This window comes from Equus quagga, unplaced genomic scaffold, assembly GCF_021613505.1.
Source record: "Equus quagga isolate Etosha38 unplaced genomic scaffold, UCLA_HA_Equagga_1.0 72952_RagTag, whole genome shotgun sequence".
NCBI classification, from domain to species: Eukaryota; Metazoa; Chordata; class Mammalia; order Perissodactyla; family Equidae; genus Equus; species Equus quagga.
Window position 1 is genome coordinate 1 of NW_025802606.1, and position 1,417 is coordinate 1,417.

Genomic DNA, 1,417 nt, shown 5'->3' on the forward strand with positions numbered 1-1,417 from the left:
CTCCTGGAAGAGGGAATGACTTTTACCTTACAAAATATATTTGAGAGTTGCAATTTGTAAGCTCACAGACACAGAAGAGGGTTTGGAAGCACAGGACATCAAAATATCTAAGCAAAGTCACAAAGTTGGAGGGGACCAGCCCCATGGCCAAGTGGTTAAAATTCCACGCCTTCTACTTTGGAGGCCTGGGTTCTCAGGTTCAGATCCCAAGTGCGGAGGTATTCCATTCATTGGCCATGCTCTGGAGGCACCCCACATACATAATAGAGGAAGATCAGTACAGATGTTAGCTCAGGGCTAATTTTCCTCAAGGGAAAAAAAAAATAGAGGAGAATTCACAACAGACGTTAGCTCAGGGCAAAACTTCCTCACACACAAAAAAGTCATAGAGTTGGAACCAGGAGAATCTAGATGTCAGATATATAGTATTTTCTCAGTAAACTACATGTCAAATATTGCCCTGTAGAGGTTTTATAAGCGACAGGTACTAGGTGTCTGAAGAGACTGAAAGCATCATGGAGGTAATGAGGAAGAATTGAAACAATTACTGGGGCAAAGAGTGCCAAGGACATGCTCCATGTTTACAGTCACTACTCCATTTTTGTACTATGAAATACAAACTACAACCCCTTCATGATTATTAGGTATTTTTTTTTATCCCTTTGTAGGTAATGTAGGCCTCAGGAAGGTGTTACCTCCTGAATGGATCACCTCACACCTCCCAACAATATGACGGAATTTATTCTCTTGGGACTCACACAGAATCCAGACTTGCAAAAATACACTTCATTGTCTTTTTGTTCATTTTTCTGTTTACGGTGCTGGCCCATTTGCTCGTTGTCATCACCATCTCCCTCAGCCTCACACTTTCATCTCCCATGTACTTCTATCTTACTTACTTGTCCTTTGTAGACGCCTCCTATCCCTCTGTCACCACTCCCAAGATGAACATCAACAAGCTGTGCCAGAGAAAAACCATTTTCCTCAGGGGCTGCCTGATTCAGCTCTTTGTAGAGCACTTTCTCTGAGGATCAGAGATCATCCTCCTCATTGTCGTGGTCTGTGATAGCCATGTGGCCATCTGCAGGCCTCTGTACCACATGAGCTCATGCAACATGGGCTCTGCCACCTCCTGATGGTAGTGGTCTAGATCAGGGGGATCCTACACCCTACTGTGCAGATTCTTTTCATGCTCGACTTGCCCTTCTGTGGTCCCAATGTCATTGACCGCTTCATGTGCAATCTCTTCCCACTGCTGAAACTTGCCTGCGGGGACTCCTACATGCTCGGAATGGTGGTGGCAGCCAACAGTGGGGCCGTGTGCTTGCTTATTTTTTCCATGCTGCTCATCTCCTTCATAGTCATCCTGACCTCCCTCAGGTCCTATGGCTCCAAAGGATGACACAAATACCTCCCA

The 1,417-nt window shown here is 45.2% G+C and overlaps 1 pseudogene; it reads left to right on the plus strand.

Annotated features, from left to right (window-relative positions):
- Window positions 1–729: 729 nt before the first annotated feature.
- On the plus strand, window positions 730–1,402 carry LOC124234199 (olfactory receptor 4C46-like; annotated as a pseudogene).
- Window positions 1,403–1,417: the final 15 nt, after the last annotated feature.